This window comes from Balaenoptera acutorostrata, chromosome 11, assembly GCF_949987535.1.
Source record: "Balaenoptera acutorostrata chromosome 11, mBalAcu1.1, whole genome shotgun sequence".
NCBI lineage: Eukaryota > Metazoa > Chordata > Mammalia > Artiodactyla > Balaenopteridae > Balaenoptera > Balaenoptera acutorostrata.
In genome coordinates this window covers 63,354,305-63,372,135 of record NC_080074.1, presented here as the reverse complement: position 1 = coordinate 63,372,135, position 17,831 = coordinate 63,354,305, and the positions used below count along the sequence as shown (strand labels likewise).

At 55.5% G+C, this 17,831-nt stretch overlaps 1 long non-coding RNA gene across 1 annotated transcript in view; it reads left to right on the top strand.

Moving 5' to 3' along the window:
* LOC130709168 (uncharacterized) overlaps nt 1–17,831 on the top strand; it is a 41,385-nt gene that overhangs the window by 14,203 nt on the left and 9,351 nt on the right. The window contains exons 2-3 of the long non-coding RNA XR_009009637.1: nt 14,461–14,595; nt 17,658–17,749. This is a non-coding gene — a long non-coding RNA (uncharacterized LOC130709168). The remainder of the gene's footprint in view (nt 1–14,460; nt 14,596–17,657; nt 17,750–17,831) is intronic.

The following is a 17,831-nucleotide window of genomic DNA, read 5'->3' as shown; positions in this document are numbered from 1 at the left end:
GGCCACTGGGTGCAGGGCTCATGGTACTGGCAGAGTGCTTGCCGTTCTTACTGGGGGCATGTCCTGTACACAGCCCCTGCCCTTTTACCTCAACTCGCAGCCTGGGCATGTGGGACCTGACCCACTACCCTGGATCTATGCCCCACCTGACACTCCAGGGCTCAGCAGAGGTCTCTGATGGTCAGAAAATGGACACAGGGTGGGCTCAATGGGGGCGGGTGGGGTAGAAGTGGGTTTGTGGGGAGCTTGGGGTTTGGGGATCTTGGGGTAGGGTCGGTGGTGAGAGTAGAGACAGGGCATGGGGTCTACTGGGATGTGGAATATGGGTTAGGATTAAGGGAGGGCCTGGGAAGGCAGCGTTTGGAGGAATGTTGTAGGTTTGGGGCTGCAGTTGGGCTGACATTGGAATTTTGGGCAAAAGTCTGAGAGTGGGTGCAGGTCAGAGCTGGGGTTTGGGATGGGATTGCTTTAGGGCTGAATTTTGCGAATGGGGTAAGGTTTGGGCATAGGGAAGCACCCGAGTTTGGAGTGAAGTTGATTCAGGGTAAGGTTGGGTACGGTTCAAACTTGGCCTTAGGGTTGGGGTTAGTGCAGTGCCAGATCGGGCTATGGGTTCAGGATGGGGGTGGGGCAAGCCCAGGTGAGCGTCGTGCACAGTTTGGGGTTAGTTTGGGTTGGGTTGGAGTCAGGGTTTCCGTGTTAGGGTCGGGCATGGTCGCAGCTGGTTGAGGGTCTTAGGGATCTGGTTGTCTGCCCTGTGGTGTCCTGCTGGGTCTGTCCTCTCCCTTTTTGGTGGGCTGCTCTCGGCTAAGGCGTCGGCTGGAGACTGGATGCTCTGGCCCCAGATGGTGGCAGGACCCCCTCCACCGTCTGTGCTCAGGCGGGGGCCCAAGGAGGTGGCATTCTGCAGCTGAGCCCCGGACTCTCTAGGGCCTGGGTATTAGCTGAAGCAGGGGCCCCATGCCACACTGGGCTGGCCTGGGGTTTGGGGCTCCTCCCTGCCAGTGAAGGCCACCCACCTGCTCCCTGCCCTCCTGCCTGGGCGTCTTCTCTCACTCTGGACACTTGTCTGGGAACCTCTGCTCCTTCTTTGAGCCACTGGTGGTCAGGGAGATGGAGGGTCTTATCAGGGTGAGCCCTGGCCCCTCTCCTGACCACCCTGACTCCCAGGCTCAGGTGGGGAAACCACTCCTCACCCGGCCTTAACCAGAGTGGTAGTTGGAAGGCCTGGCCGTCTCACCTTGTCACAATTCCCACACATTTCAGGGCCAGACTTGGGGTCCCAGGGTCAGGCCTGTGACTCTGCTGCCTGGGGTGAGTGAAGTCTGGGGGCCCAGAGGTGGGATGATGGCCCTGGTCAACACCTGAGACCTGTCTGTCAGTCAGGCGCCTGTCAGTCAGCTGCGCCCGGGCATACCCCTAACCCTAACCCCTGACGCCAAGCCCCCGCCCTCCCTCGTCAGTGTGAGAGGCTGCCTCTGCTCTCCACTGCAGATCCCTTGGGGTGGGACCAGCCTGGGAGGCATGGGGGCACCTGGCTGGGTGTGTTTGCGTGTGACTCAGCCTGGATGCCGAGGCCCTGAGTTGGTGGCTTTGTTTTCCCACTGGCTGGGTAGGGTGCATGCCATAGCCCTGAGTCACCAGGGTGTGGCCCAGGGGGCCTGGTGGCACTTTGGACACACACACACACAGTTGTGTGCACAGATGGCACTGGGGCCAGGACATGCCGACCTGGGGGCAGAGGGGCCTGCCTGGCATGGGCCCTGTCCTCAGTGCTTTTTCCCCGGTGGTGCTGTGAGCCCCTCCTGAGGTGTTCCTCAGTGACCAAGTGCCCTGTACCCCTGGAGCTCCCTCCGGTTAGGGCCTGGAGGGGCTGAAATGGTTTGGTGTCCACAGACACAGCCAGAGACCCTGGGGAGCACACTGACCCTTCCTCAGCTGCCCAGTAAAGGCCATTTGCAGGCCATCATGTGCTACTGTCCAAACTGTCAACAACTCCGGGAGGAGGAAACTATCACTCCCACTTTACAGAGACAAAACCAGGGCTTAAGGAGGCTCATAGTCGCCCAAAGTCACATAGCTAGTGAGTGACCAGCCGGCCTTAAAGCCCCTCATCAGGTGTTCAGTGTGGCCTGCCCTGTGTCAGGTGCGGAACATCAGTGATGGTGGCCTGGCCCCAGTCCTCCACTTCAGTCCAGTTTGTCACTGGGACCCCCGGACACCACTCCTCACTCAGAGTCAGGCAGGGGCCCCACAGGGTCCGGTGAGTGAGCAACCCTGTTGCCCCTCCCGGCCACCGGCCCTGGGTCCTGGATCCCTCCATGCCTCCGAAGATGGAGACAGACATGGCCCTGCTGGACTCCCGGGCAGTGCCCAGCCTGCTTTCTCTGGGCAAGAGGCAGGAGGCCCTGGGACCCTGATGGGCAGCTCCCTCCTTGGGGAACCAGGCCTCTCTGCCCTCAGGGAAGGATAGCAAGTGCGGTTTCCACACAGCCCCCAGCCTCCTGCCTCCTGCCCCCCACCTCCCCCTGCAGGTGCTGTGTGTATGTCTGGGTGTGAGTGTGAGAGGGCAGGAGAGCCAGATTGGCTGTAAATCAGAGGTGAGGGGGAAGCAGCGCAGGTTAAGTGCAGGTAGACAACCCCTCCCAGAGGGGCGAGGGTGGGAACCCAGGGATCGTGGTTCCCAGGCCAGGCTTGGGTCCTCAGACGTGCCTGTATGTTGTTTGCCTTTCTCTGACAGGCCAGGGGGCTGCTCTGGACCCTGCTGCTCCCAGGGAGGGCTATTCAGGTGTCCTTGGGTGGGTAAGTAGGCGCGGCTCCAAGAACAAGCCTCACCTCCTCCACCCACAGCCCCACCTAGTTCGGTCAGAAGCTGTTTGAGGGAGAAGAGAAAGTACCTTACAAGGTAACAAATGCTGTCTGCCAGGTGGAGGCCAGGCTATCTCCCTGCTTCCGGGCCTCCCCGCCCTTTTCAGGAAGAAGCTGGCTTCTGCAGTATCCCAGTCCTGGCCTTGAGCCCAACAATGCCCCCCCCCCCGGTCTCCATGGAGACACTGACACTTGCCCCAGACCCGGGTAAGGGCACCTGGAGTCGGGGAGGCCTGGCCCTCCCCACCTGGGAGGCAGAAAAGGCAGTCAGGGCTCAGAGAGGGAGCTTGCTGCTGTGTGACCTTGGCTAAGTGAGCTCTCCTTTCCAAGTCTCAGTTTCCTCCTCTGCACATTTAGGGAGGTGGGCTAGGGGTCGTGAATTCCCCCAAGGATCTTAAACCCCATGGAGTGTCCCTTCACTTATAGACTCTTAACAGGCCAAGGCCACACCGCACAGCCCTGGCTCCCTTCTCCAAGCCCAGGAGCCTTCGCTGGGCTCCCTTGGCAAGGGCCGCCCTCTCTGTTCAAGGGAGCTGGGGTCGCAGGGCAGTTCTCCTGGTCAGTTCTCCAAGTGGGGTGGTCTGGCTCAGCCTGCCTAATTCCCAGCGAGGGGGCTCGGTGGAGACGGCCTGAGGAAGCAGGTGCCCCCTCCTTAAACCCGTCTCCCTGTCTGTAATGCTCGCATCTCCAGCTCCCGACCAGAGCCTCCCTTGAGAAGCAGACCTTCCCTGGAAGCCCCCAGCCTACCTCCTGGCCATACTCTCCCCAGCCCTTGAGTACAATGTGTTTTGTATCTTCCTGTGCCGGTCATCCTGTGTGTGCCAGATGCACCATCTTGGAATTTCACCCTGGAGACGAAAGGTGAGAGCGCCGACTCCATGCTCCTAGTGCAGTTTTCCAGCATTATCTCATTTGACCCTAGCAACAGCCCCTCTGCCAGGACACTTTGGCAAGTGAGTTCAACAGAGAGGTTACACAGCGTGGTGGGGGTAGAGTCTGGAAGCAGCCCCTGCTCTGGCCCTGGCCTCCTTGTGGGCGCAGTGAAGGAAGGGACTGTGTCTTCCTGTTGGTCCTAGAACAGTTGGAGCTGGGAGTATCCTTGGATATTATCTAGTTCAGCCCCTCACTGTGCAGCTTGGGGAACTGAGGCCCAGAGCCGGGACTAGAGCCCGGGACTCCTGACCCCCAGCCCCGCCCCGTTTCCTGGGCACAGGCTGTGTGCTCTCCCCGCTGCCTCCCCGTCTGGCTGGGACTGGGCCTGGGCCTGGGCCTGGGGGTGCATTGGGTTTTGTGCTGGTGAGTGCATCTTGATGGCCCAGCTGGGAGAGGACAGGGTGAGGGCCAGGTCCCAAGCCTGTGCTGGGAGCGGTCGGGTCTGTGCTCCTGCGTCAGAACAGAGGGTGGAGGGAGAGAGAGAGAGAGAGCGAGGCCTGGGGCAGGGCTTCTCCATCAGTGATTGCACAGAGGTTTTCCAGGAAGCTGACGAAGTAACTTCTGCTGTGTGAAGAAAACAAGGCCAGACATGTGAGGATGGCTGAAACTTGCTGTCCTATTCCCAGCCTCCCTTGCGTGGAGCGGCCCTGAGAGGTCTGCCCCCAGCCCTCTAAAGAAAGGACCCTCCTGAAGCCTCTTGGTGACACCCCTTCTTGAAAGCCCTGGGCATCAGGGAACCCCTCAGTCTCTTGCCAGTTTGGAATTCAGACAGTTCTAGCAGGAAGTTCTGCCTGCTGCTTGGCTCTGGTCTCTTCTGCTGTGTGTTTAACCCCCTCTTTTCTTGTCCTGTCCGCTGGAGGATGTGACTGTCCGGCACTCAGGCCACAGTGAATTGGAGGTCAGGACTGTCTCCTGTCCTCCACCTGTGGGGTTTGCGGAAACCCGAGGCTCCGTTCTGAATTCCCACAGGGATGCCCTTCTCCTTGCCCCTCCCCAGCCAGCTGGCCCTGCCCTCGCCTTCCACACCGTGTGCATGCTCCCCTCTCCAGGAAGAGAACCTGCTGCCTCAGGTTCTGTCCTTGCCTCTGCATCTGAGCTGGTTGCCAGCATCTTCTCTGCGTCCCGCAGCAGCCTGTCTTTCCAGTGCCTTGGGCAATGCCTGTCACCAGTCGGTGCTCAATAAGTGTTACGAGCTTGTTAAGGGCAGCTCTTCAAGTACATGCTGAAAACCATGGTCAGCTGACTCTTCCTGATTTTACAGATGGGAAACTCCAGGGTAGACCCTGTAGGTCCAACCCACACGGACCTTTGGTTCATGGTGCTCTAATGGGGGATTCTGAACACATGTGGACTTGGACTATCTTTCTCTTCTGGCCTGTATGCTGGTGCCAGGCCCTGAAGAGGGTTAGAGGGAGGAGGAGACTGTCAGGCCTGTTCACAGATCATCACCCCCTCCTGTCATGGACTCCTCTGGGCCTGGACCAGGATCTATCAGGAAGTTCTAGAAGCCAGGAAGGCCAGGGCACGGGAGGCAGAGGGCACGGTTCTTCCCAGGTCCTGGACTCAAAGCAGGGCTGAGAGCAGGGTCACAATCTGTGAACAGCTGTTCATGCATTTAGTGAGCACTTACTGTATACAAAACCCCACATTGGTATGGGGTCTGACGTGGCCTTAAGAAATGACCTCTTCCCGCAGCTCAGAAACCTGAGGCGTAGAGAGGGTCCTGTGCTGCCCTGGGTAGCACAGCAGTGCATAGTGGCTGGGACTAGAGTCTCTGTTCCTTCCCCAGCGCCTGCTGCCCACAGAGCTGCCTGAGGACGGGGCACAGTGGTGGGGGAGGGGGCTTCAGCGGAGGGAATGACAGGCAGTGCTCGATGTTCTGAAGCACAGCAGCCAGCACGGGGTGGGGTGGGGGGGAATAGGAAAGCCACATGAGCCCAGACCTGGGAACGTGGAGTTACTGACAGGCACAAAATATGTGTGTGTGTGTGTGTGTGTGTGTGGCAGGGGCGGTGCAGCGTTTGTTCTGGGCAGGCTTGTTAAATATATGATGTTTATAAAGCAGGAAGAACAGTGTTCGCCCATAGTAATTGCTACATAAGCATTTATTTATTTATGGCTGTGCTGGGTCTTCGTTTCTGTGCGAGGGCTTTCTCCAGTTGCGGCAAGCGGGGGCCACTCTTCATGGCGGTGCGCGGGCCTCTCATTATCGCGGCCTCTCTTGTTGCGGAGCACAGGCTCCAGACGCGCAGGCTCAGTAATTGTGGCTCACGGGCCCAGTTGCTCCGCGGCATGTGGGATCTTCCCAGACCAGGGCTCGAACCCATGTCCCCTGCACTGGCTGGCAGATTCTCAGCCACTGCGCCACCAGGGAAGCCCCTACATAAGCATTTTGCTGTTGGTATTTGAGGGGTCTTAGAGCAGGCAGGCAAAGACTGGGTGGACATTCCCGGCTGGGTTGTAGGCAGGAGGAGGGGTGGACATCAAGGGTAGCATGACACGTGTGCTTGGAGGGTGTGTGGGCAGCTCGGAGTCAGGAAGAGGGGGCTCCAGCTCTGCCCACTTTCTGGGCAAGGGGAGTCCAGAAACTGGAGGCCACTTCTGCAGCCTGGCTGCGGGGTGTGCAGAGGGTGTCGCTGGTGTGGCCTAGGGTGTGTTGGGTGTTGCCGGGCTGGTTGAGAGGCTTGGCAGGTCAAAGATGGTAGAAGGCAAGGCCTCTCTACCAGGCTCTGGCTTTCCCCTCTGCAGGACCCCCAGCCTCAGCCCCAGGCAGGAAGTGTTTGATGAGTGACTGATCTGGGGTAGTGGGACCCGAGAGGCGGCGCCTTCTCCCGGACCTGCATCCACCTGCGGCGGCCGGCAGGGGGCGGGGCCCGACCGGCTTTGGGAAGTTCCTCCTCCCCTGCCCCGGGCGGGGCGCCCCCGAAGGCGGCGGGGCTCAGATGTGGCGTCGCCGCCCGCGTCGTGTCCCGTCCGGCCCGGGCGGCCCCAAGCCGCTTCCCTGCCCAGGCACGCCGACCCGCGGGCGGGCGGACACCAGGTTTCCGAGCCCCTCCCCGGGACCTGGCGCCACACCGGGTCCTGTCCCCGTCGGGCGCCGTGGGGGTGGGCGCGGAACGGTGCGGGAGACACAGATCCCGAGTCCCTGAGTTTCTGGGCCCAGGGGACCCCCTGCCCGCAGCGGCATGACACGCCTGCTCTGATGGTGGGTGGCTAGGGCCCTGGGCCACCCGTCTCCGGTGGCCTCCCCCTTGTCCTGCTGGAGGCAGCCAGAGCTGTGCTGGAGTCCCGGCTCTGGGCTCAGTTTGCGCATCTGTAAAAGAGAGCGATGACCCTACCTCCATAGGGTGACCCAAACTCCATAGCGATGACCCAAACTCCATGGTTTGGACAGTGGCCGGGGACAGTAAAGAACGCCCCTGCCCACCTCCCCAGTCAGACTGGCAGCTCCTCCGGGGCAAGACTCCTCAGGGAGGGGCCTCACGGTCCCCTGCACCCCATCCCATCGCAGAGGGGCAGGCTCTGGCAGTGTGGGGTGGTGGAAGCAGGGAGATCACAAATCCCATTGCCAGTTGACAGATGGGTAAACTGAGGCTCAACTTCCCCCCATGAGTTAGTGACAGAAACAGGACCAGACCCAGAGCCTCTAATTCCCAGTCCAGTGCTCTTTTTCCGTTTTCTTATCTCCACATTTTTTGGGGTTTACAACTGCAAAGCCGCAGTGGTGGAGAGGGTGTGGGTCTCAGAATATGTTCAGGGTCCCCCTTTCCAACCTGTTTGTGGTCACACCAGTGACCCCTTCATTCTGGCATGCTCTAGGCCCCTGGAATTCCAGAAGGGACCCTGTCTGGGCACTGATACTCCTGTCAGCCCTAAGGCCAGGCACTGGGAAGAAGCCTTCTTAAGCCTGCATCTCCTCTCAATAGAATATCAGCTGAATTGGGGTGTGCATCCCCTCCTTCTCTTTCTACCTGACCAGTTAGGCAGTCCCAGGACACAGAGCAAAGCTCCGAGTGGCAGATTTGCTACAGCCCTGGCTGTCTCCAAAGAGGGTGGCAAGGGGTCCGGAGGCCCAGCTCCACTGCGGGCCTAGAGCAAGGCCCTTCCTCTCTCTGGGCCTCAGTCTCTCCATCTGTAAAATAAGGTGGTTGGCTACACTTCTGCGGCTGGGTGTCACCCCTGGGATGCCTGTGCTACTCTCATACAACCCTACACCTGAGGTGTGAGGTGGCCCTGACCTGTTTTGAAGGGACCTGGAAGGGGAAGGGCCTGGGTGGGTTGCACCCGCTATCTTTGGGCCAGTTTACCAAAGAAAGGGGCTCTTACTGTCTGCAGTATGGCAGTATGTACTCCACTGTCACTGTATGAAGTATGGCAGTGGTTCCTGCCAGGTGCTCCCTGCCCACCTGGGGGTGAAGACAGGCAAGGGGAAGAGTCCCAGTCATCCCTTTGGGGCCTGATAGTTTGGGGGCTTGGCGATGGAAAGGCACACTTTCAAGAGGTGACCTGCTGTGTGGTCTTCACAGCCAGCCTATGAGCCCAGCTTGTTCTCTGCTCTGGACCCAGGTTAAGGAGCTCCTCTCCCTACCGGCCCCGGGCACTAGGGTGGCCATGGGAGTGGCCTGGGGGGCGGGGTTTCATGAGGGGACTTAGAGTCCTTGGGAAAGGAGCTCACAGGGATACTGGCGGGCTTCCTTTTCCCAGGAGGCCATGGGGGGGCATGTGTGTGTGTGGGGGGGCAGGGCCTGCCACCTCTCACCCCGCCAGGTGTATAGTCTCAGCAGACTTGGGCTTGTGAGGAGATGGAGAGAGGGTGTCAGGCAAGCTGGAGAGCCCCAAGGAGGACCCCAGGCTCCCTCTGTCTCAGGGAGGGCCCCTGCAGCACCCCTAACGCACCGGGGGCAGGGCAAAGCCTATGGTGGATTGGAGGGTGAGTGGCTCCCTAAATCCTCCATTTTGTACCCCAACTGCCTGTGGCCAAGAGGAAGAGGGAAGGCAGCAGGAATGCAGGAATGAATCCTGGGCAGGCCCTGTCCCAACAGGCTAGGGTGGGAGGGCCAGGCTCCCGTGTGGGCCCACGTGCTCCTCAGCGCAGCTCGTAGCTAAGCAGCCTGCACAAACAGCAGGAACACAGAGCAGCCCCGGCGTGTGTGCACGCGTATGTGCCTGTGCTGGGGGCCTCCTTGCCTCAGTCCCTAGATGGGAACCCTTCTGGTTACCCTATAGTCACCGTCACACGCAGGCCTGAGGATGGGGGTCTGTCTGCTGCCACTGCTGAGTGCTTACTACGTGTCGGGCCTGATCCATTCATTAGCTCCTTTAATCCTTACAACCCGTACAGGCACCCTTATTACCCACTTTATAGACAGAGATACTGAGGCTTTGAAAAGCTGCACACACAAAAGATCGCGGAGCAAGAGAGTGGTAAAGCCAAGCCAGAGTTCAAACTGAGGTCTTTCTGACTCCAGAGTCTAGTTTTCCTCCAGGTATGTGTAGACGTGTGTGCACATGAGTATCGACTGAGGGCTGTGTGTGTACCCAAGTGTGCAGATGTGGGCTTTGATGGCAGACCTGTATCAGTCTGTGTTTATCTAAGGACACCTGCTTGTAGGTGTGGATACCTGTGCCCAGGCATGGAGGTGTGCATGCAATGCTCATGTGTGAGCATGTGACTCACATATGTACCCACGGCATATCTGTGCATATGTGTTCACATATACAGCACTTGAGTGCACATGTGTGCACATGTGCACATGCTGTGTACATGCGTTCACGTCTGCACACAGCTGTGAGCCTGTGCATATGTTGTCCTCTCCAAAGGCTGACCTTGCCCTCCTGCTCACCTACCTTCTGTCCCCTTCTCAAGCTCCTGACTCAGTGTCAAGATGGGATGTGCGATGGCCTTGTTGATGGCACTGGGACTTCTGAGGATTTGGAAGGAAAGCCATTTTGGGGAGGGATATGATTGGCAAGGGGTTGGAAAAGAGGAAGACGCAGGGGATAAGAGGGATTAAGGCTGGGGGTGGGGATCAGCCGGGGTTTTCTTCAGTCCCAGGCAGGGGCAGAGGACCCAGTGTGGTCTGGCCCCGGGAGCCCCGGTCCTGCCCCTCCCCCCTGGCCTTCTCTACCCACCTCTCTCAAGGCTCAGACCCCCAATACCCCGGAAAATGCTCCAGGGAGCCTGCAGGAGAGTCCCAGGGCCTGGAGGATGCATCTGTGAGTTCTGTGCCCCTGTCCCCTTACTGCGTGTGGCAGGCAATCCCCCCTCAATCCAAGATCGGACTCCCCTGTGGTTCCTGGGTGTCGGGGAACTTCCCATTGCGCCGCCCCTTTGCACCGACGCCCTCGGGCTCCTGCTGGCCGTGGACGTGCAGGCGGAGCAGCGGTCGGCTGGGGGCGCTCGGGGCCCGCGGATGGAGATGCGAGGCAGGTCCGCGGGGATGGGAACCGGCCGGGCGGGGGTGAAACACAGGTACAGTCCCACCAGCAGGGCGGGTGGAGGTGGGATCCGGAGGACCGACCTTGCGCCAGGAGGGCCAGATTCCCAGTGGGACAGAAATACACCCTCTCCACGGTGGGTCAGACCCCCACCCCCCGTACCCATAGACTCACACACCCTCAGAGGGACAGGCAAAGGGACGCCCCCTCCCCCTCTGGAGCCTTCTGGGCTGGTGTTTGAGGGCCCTGGGCGAGCCAGAGGGAGATGGGAGTGACCCACTGACCTGACAGGGTGTGCTGGGCCTCTGTGGCAGTGAGAAGGGGGCGAGGGCCCTGCAGTCAGACAGATTTGCCGTCTGATTCCTGTTCGGCCTCGGGGTGACCCTGGGCAAGGCACTCAAGCTCTCCTGAAAAGGGGGCAATGTCTGCTAGGTGCCCAGCACGATCCTTGACACACACCTTGGCCGCGGAGCCTATTACAAGTTTCCGGAGGTTCCCTCACGGTGCATCTACACATTTCTTCCACAGATCTTTAATGAGCACCCGCTGAATGCCAGGCCCTTTTGTGAGACCCTCTGGGTGCAGTGGTGAGCACGTCACACAGGGTGGCACCTGCCTCCAGGAGCTTAGGCTCTAATGGCGTCAGGTGTCCTATGGCTTGTCCTTTGATTCTCCAAAGTGGAAATTACAGGGTAAAAGAAAGGCTGGCAGAGAAGGCTCTTTCTCTCTTTTATTTCTTGTCAAATATTGGGCTGGGAAAATTCCAGATCTTACCGTTCTGCTCTGGTCCTCTGCCTCTTACCACAGAAGTCAGGATCTGACTCTCCATCCCAAACGCTCCGTCTCCCTCAGTTGAAGCTGGAGTCCAGTAATGCCCATGAGGCCGGGGCACAGCCTGGCCCCCAGCTTGACCAGTCTCCTCCCATTCTCCCCCTTGTCCCTCCACTGCTGCTGCTACCCTGGCCTCCTTGCAGGTCCTCAGCCATGCCAGGCAGGGTCCTGCCTCAGGGCCTTTGCCCTTGCTGTTTCCTCTGCTAGAATGCTCTTCCCCAAGCATCCATGTGGCTCTCTGCTTCACTCCTGTCTGGGTTTTGATGAAATGTCTCCTTCTCAGTGAGGCTTTCCCTGAATTTTCTTGTGACTCCCCCCCACCCCCAATATTCCCTATGCACACTGCCACTTAATTTCTCTCCATACCATTTATTATTGCCATCTGGCCAACTATATCTTTTGTAACACGTTTCTTTCTTATCTGTCTCTCCCCATGAGAATGTAAACTCCACGTGAGCAGGGATTTGGGCAGATTTGTTCATGCTCTCTCCCCAGAGCCTAAAACATGCCTGGTACACTGTAGGCGTCAATAAATATTTGTCAAGGGAATGCTGAGTGCTGGCTCTGAGTGACACGCATCCCTTGGTGATGGGGGCTGATGACACGGGGGTCCCTGACTTTTAGGCCTCAGCTGAGCCCCAGCTGCCATAAACCTGTCAAGGGCTGGAGGACTGGGGGCAGGGAGGAGGAGACGGCAGGAGTGTTCTGGTTCTTTCTTGCTCTCTTTGGGACAGAAGTTGAGTGGCTATGGTCATATCCACCAAACTCTTGTGCCTTAGTTGGGACAGGGAGAGGCAGGTTTCTCTCTTTGAAAAAAATTATTATCATACAAAAATATACCAATCAAAGTGGGGGAGGTGTTGCTTCTCTGTCTCTCTCATTCCTCCCTACTTCCTCCCTTTCTTTTTCCCTTTCTTTCTTTCTCTCTCTCTCTCCCTTTCTCTTTCTTTCCTTTTTTTCTTTCTTTCTTTCTCTCTTTCCTTTTTCCTCAACTACCCGCCCCATCTCTAACAACCACCAATCTGTTCTCTGTTTCTGTAAGTCTGCTTTTCTTGGATTCCTCATGTAAGTGAGATCATACAGTATTTGCCTTTCTCTGTCTGACTTCTTTCACTTAGCATAATATCCTCAAGGTCCATCCATGTCGTCGCAGATGGCAAGATTTCCTTCTTTTTATGGCTGAGTAGTATACATACCACAACTTTATCCATGCATCCATAGTTGGATACTTAGGTTATTTCCATATCTTGGCTGCAATAAAGATGGGACTGCAGATATCTCTTGAAGATAGTGATTTTGTTTCCTTCAGTTAAATACCCAGAAGTGGATCATATAGTAGTTCTATTTTTAATTTTTGGAGGAACTTCCATACTGTTTTCCAGCAATTTACACCAATTGTGACTGCACCAATTTACATTCCCACCAGCAGTGTACAAGTTTCCCTTTTCTCCACATCCTCACCAACACTTGTTACCTCTTGTCTTTCTGATGATAGCCATTCAGACAGGTGTGAGATGATACCGCATTGTGGTTTTGATTTGCATTTCCGTGATGACGAGTGATGTTGAGCATCTTTTCATGTGCCTGTTGGCCGTCTATATGTCTTCTTTGGAAAAATGTCTATTCAGTTCCTCTGCTCACTTTAAAATTGGATTATTATTATTATTATTGTTATTTGCTAGTTTTAAAACGTTTTATTGGAGTATAGTTGATTTACAATGTTGTGTTAGTTTCAGGTGTACAGCAAAGTGAATCTGTTATACGTATACATATATCCACGCTTTTTTAGGTTCTTTTCCCTCATAGGCCATTACAGAGTACTGAGTAGAGTTCCCTGGGCTATACAGTAGGTCATTAGTTATTATTGTTATTTGCTATTGTGTTATATGAGTTCTTTACATAGTTTGGATATTAACCCCTTAACAAAGATATGACTTGCAAATATTTTCTCCCATTCCGTAGGTTGCCTTTTCATTTTCTTGATAGTTTCCTTTGCTGTGCAGAAACTTTTTAGTTTGATGTAGTCTCACTTGTGTATTTTTGGGAGATGTCTGTGTTTCTGAACAGAGGGTTCCAGCAGGGGGTCTGCAGGGGTTACACATTCTCCACCAGGACGCACGTGCAGTATACCTTCTGGAAGCCCACATGGGCCTTGGCCACCTCGTCAGAGCAATCACCTGGTCTTTAAGTCCCAACTGTTCCCAGTAGAGGGAAAATGTTTTACCCATCCATTCCCTGCCCCATGTGCAAGAACCAGCCCCCTGGGGACTCCTGGGTTTGGGTAAGGCCACCTTTTCAGCCCTAGGGATGACGTTGCCTCAGTGTTTACTAATCTCTAGAATACCTCTTGCTTTCCTGCTTTGTTCTTTACACCTTCAATACTCACACTTTCAGTTCCTTGCGTTGAATCCTCTCTGTTTGAAATGCCTAGCCTGGTTTCTCTTTTCCTGACCAGATCCCAGCTGATACATTAAAGAAGGGAAAATCAACAGACAAAGCAGGTTGTGCTAAGTGCTATGAGGAACACAGGACAGGGTAATAATGAAATAGAAAATAGAAAGTAGTGTGCAGGTCGTGGGAGTGAGGGCTCTTTTAGACGGGTAGGTCTCTCTGAGGAGGTGATGTTTGGCTTGACAAATGAGAAGGAGCCGCACCTGGGGGCTGAGTATTCCAGGTGGGGTCAGGGTCTCTGAGGCCTGTGGGCTGCGGCAGCCTCTCGGTGAAAGGTGCTGAGCCTGCCCCCGCGGGCGGGCGATGATCGGGGGCGTGGCGGTGGGGAGAGGAGATGGCTTAGTCTGTGGCCCCAGCTCTGAGGGCTCAGCCCTGGGCCTCTGAGCACTGAGGCCTGAGATTTGCGCTAAATGTGCGGGGATCTGGGTTATGGATTCAGCGCTGGGAAACGCATACCCCCTTCCTGCTTCCCGTCTCACCCTCCCCAGGGGAGCGGAAGCCTCTGCAGGCTCAGGCTCCTAAGAAGTGCTGGTCTCGCCGCTGCCGGCAGAGGGCAGTGGTTGCCGAGGTGCGTGCAAGTCGGGCGGGCGCTGACCTTTCTCTAGCGGAATGTGGGCAGTCATCTTCCGCCGGGAACGGGACGGTTGGGCGCCTTCCCTTCCCTTCCCTTCTCTAATCCTCAGCCGCCCCCCAACAGATCTCTGAGTCCTGGCCTCTCTTTGCGGGATGAGGGGGGGGGTGGTGGGGAGGGAGATGCAAGTGAGGCTGGGCAGATCTTGCCTATCCACTCCTGGCCAAGTTCCAACTCCATTGGGATAAGGGGAAAGGCTCCCACAGTTAGCATATTTGCTATTATTATTATTTTTAAGCGTTTAGCATGTGCCAGGCACAGCGCTAAGTTCTTTTATCATGCATCATCTCTTTAAAACTTCACACCAGATCTACGAGACAGGTACTCTGTCTCCCAGAGCTTGCCCAAGACCACACAGCGAGAAGCAGGATTTGCTCTGCTGGCCACTTCTCAATTCCTCTGACTGCTGCCTCCAAGGAGGGTGTGTTGCCCAGGGAATTGAGGTGAGTATGCAGGGGATGAGCAGAAGGGGACCGTCAGGGTGCTGACCCTGAGGGATCTGCAGGAGCACTCATCTACTCCTTTATTTTGCGGATGGAGAAACAACTCCAGCGTTGCCCAAGGTCCTACAGGGATCAGTCACGTGGTCAGCCACAACAGAGGGTTCCCCACGACAGGGGACCATGAGTTGGATCCTGGCCAGAAGCCAGAAGCCCCTTGAGGGCAAGGACCCCATTTTACCCCATTCCTCCCTGCTATACCTAGCACAGGGCGCAGCACATAGTAGGTGCTCAAAAAGTCCTTCACGAGTAAATCTTTTTTTTTTTTTTTTTTTAAAGCATTTTTTTTTTTTTTTTATAGCTACTTTATTTATTTTTGGCTGTGTTGGGTCTTCGGTTCGTGCGAGGGCTTTCTCTAGTTGCGGCAAGTGGGGGCCACTCTTCATCGCGGTGCGCGGGCCTTTCACTATCGCGGCCCCTCCCGTTGCGGGGCACAGGCTCCAGACGCGCAGGCTCAGTAGTTGTGGCTCACGGGCCCAGCTGCTCCGTGGCATGTGGGATCTTCCCAGACCAGGGCTCGAACCCGTGTCCCCTGCATTAGCAGGCAGATTCTCAACCACTGCGCCACCAGGGAAGCCCCACGAGTAAATCTTGCATCCCTCAGTAGCTGCAGTCACCTGCCATTCATGCCGTCATTCATTTATTCAGCATTTAGTAAGCGCTGACTGTGTGCTTGGCACCCTACTAGGCGCTGGGACGCACAGTTGAATAAGGCACAGTGCCTACCCCTGTTGGCTTATCTCCTGGTGGGGGTTTCAGGGGTTACCCCACATTATGACCCGTGCCCCCACAGTTTTCCTCATTCCTCTGCTCAGCCTGGTACTTGCAACCTGCTCTCTGCCCAGGCCAGAGGCTAAGCAATCTGCTCCACTCCCGCCCCCAGGTCATTCCCACTGCTTTCTTCTTTGCCAGACCAGACAACCCTTCCTCCCAAGCCGCCTCCCTCCCCTCCTCCAGGAAGCCCTCTTTGACTAAGTCCCCCAGCTGCTCTGCAGGCCCCAGTGCTGAGGTCTTGAGCTCTGCCCAGGTATCTCTGGTTTTGTCTGTCTGTTTCTGTTTCCCACCATCAGGCTCTGGAGTTTCCCAAACACAGGGACTGCCTCCCCTCCAGCTGTTTTTCCTCAGGCCTACATAGACCAGAAGAGGCAGGAAGGGAGGTCGTGTGGTCAGCTCCCAGCACACAGGGCCTGCCTTGGGCCCTGGCCCTGGGAGCCCCTTAGAGGAAGATTTCTCTGGAACTACCAGGGCACTGACTTAGTCTTTGCCCAAGACCCCTGAACCCTGATCTTCCACACTGTGCCTGGGGGCTCAGGCTGGGCACCAGCTGTTGGGTACCCACTCAGCCCCAGCACCTTTTGTGTTTGAAGGTGGGGACCTTCAGTCTGCACTTCACCAACTCCCGGGCTTGGCCATTTTACTGTCCCTGTGGCAGGTAGCCTACAGGTGAAAAATGGTTCCAGGGAACCAACATGCTGCCTCTTATCTGCTGGGTGACCAAAGTTACAGTGCTAGGCCTCTCTGGGCCTCTGCTAATGACACCTGTCCAGCCCATCTCACAGGTGGTTGGGAGGACCAGAGACCAAGGAGAAGAAAGAGCCAAGCCCAGGTAAGGGCTTATTTTTGTTGTTGTACTCAGAGCAGGGGTTGTGCCCTTGGCTAGGTGTTCACTGAATCACTCTGGAGGCCAGGAGTGGGAAGGAGGAGGAAGGAGGGAGCTTGCACGAGGAGGGGGAATCAGACTCCAGCCTTCCCAGCAACTAGTCAGGATCCTCCGCTGGCAGGAGAGGGGCAGGAGAGCATCCTTGTTTGGGTAGGGAAGTCATTGTTTCCCTTCCCTCCGTCCCTCCCTCCCTCTCTGCACTCCTCCTCTTCTTTCTCTCTCTTTATCCCTCTCCCTTTTCTCTCTGTCTTTGTTCACTAACTGTGCTCCCTCAACTTGCCAGGCATTACATTAGCACCAGGGACACAAAGGCTGAGGAGATATGCCCTCCCCTTCATGGGACTTTTAGGCTAGGAGACCTCGGTTGGGGAGGTACATCATTCATTCATTCTTTCATTAATTTTACTTTTATTGAAAACCTGCCATGGGTCAGGGACTGTGCAAGGCCCTGGGGACGTAATGGGGTGCAATCCCTGCCCACAAGGAGTTTAGAGGATAAAAGGCACAAAAGTAGGCAATGGAAGCATGGCTAAAGTAGAGGATTAGGGAGGCCAGGATACAGAGATAAATGCTGGCTGGATTTAATGTCTCCCTAAGCATCCAGAGCAGGGCCAGGCACAGACCAAGTATGTGCTCAGTAAATGTGAAATACGTGACCCTTGTGTGGGGAGCTTTCTAAACAGCTTATGAGTCAAAGAATAAAATCATTTTAACTAAATGCTAATAAAAAATGCTAATATGAAGCAGTCAAAATAGTACATAAAAGGAAATTTATGGTCTTTAGACAATCTTATATTGAAAAAGAAGAAAGATGGAAAATTAAAGATTCAACTCAAGAGTTCAAAAACTGATAAAAATAATAAATTCAAAGAAAGTAGAAGAAAGGAAATAACGAATAGGTTATTTTTTATGTTATAGATATTATGAATTCAGTTTCAGAAATTCAAATTAGTATTCAGAAATTCATAATTCAGAAATTAACAGAATAGAAAACAAAGATAAGTAGTAATTCAGAAATTAATACAATAGAAAACAAAGATGATATAAGTAAGAGAGCTGGTCTCAGTTCCCAGGCCCTTCCTGAATAGGAGTGAGGTTTATCCACCGTCTCTTCTGAGCTTTGAGAGCGGAGCCCATCCCTCAGGGGCCTCAGGAGAATGGATAAACTCTGAATGGAAGTCTCTAGTCTTCCAGCCCAGGGGCATGGCTGTGTTGTGCCCTGAGAGAGCCAGCCTCAGGCCTATTTGCCTGATTTTAGTCTCTCGACTAGTGGGTTGTCTTTACTCCATAACATCTGCTGTAATAACGATAACGACATCACTAATAATCCTTTACCTTTGTTGAGCTCTTACAGTTCGGAGTGCTCAAGCACGACATGTGCTATTCCTGGTAGGAGTGAACCCAGCCATCTCGTCAGATCCCCAAACACCCTTTTAGGTAAGTAGGGAAGCTGTATGCTCATTTTACAGATGAGAAAAGTGAGGCTCTGTTTGAGGTCTCATTCCAGTGAGTGGGTGAG